The sequence below is a fragment of the Schistocerca gregaria genome, chromosome 3 (assembly GCF_023897955.1).
Source record: "Schistocerca gregaria isolate iqSchGreg1 chromosome 3, iqSchGreg1.2, whole genome shotgun sequence".
NCBI lineage: Eukaryota > Metazoa > Arthropoda > Insecta > Orthoptera > Acrididae > Schistocerca > Schistocerca gregaria.
Window position 1 is genome coordinate 33,889,609 of NC_064922.1, and position 392 is coordinate 33,890,000.

The window sequence follows — 392 nt, forward strand, 5'->3', positions numbered from 1 at the left end:
CCTAACGAGTACTGTGTGATCTGCTACCCAGCAGGTACCCAACGAGGCAGCACAGCTAGCTTAGTCGGTAGAGCATGAGACTCTTAATCTCCCGGTCGTGGGTTGGAGCCCTACGTTGGGCGGAACGGAGTTTTTTTCCGCTGCAGATGTAAATAACCGATTTTCTGATTAACGTGATGTAATAGAAATAGCACCTTTAAAATTTGCCTACGTCTCCATCAGTCGCAAGAAAACTGTATTTGAAGGTGAAGGTGATTTTGCAGACATGTGTGAAAGTCATGTTCTGAAGTGCAGGTGGTTTTGTTTGGAGAGAACATCGGCTACGTGTCAGATGTGTAGCCAAGCAGTAATGGGTCGCCATAGCTGCAAATATTAGTCGAAAATATGAAGTG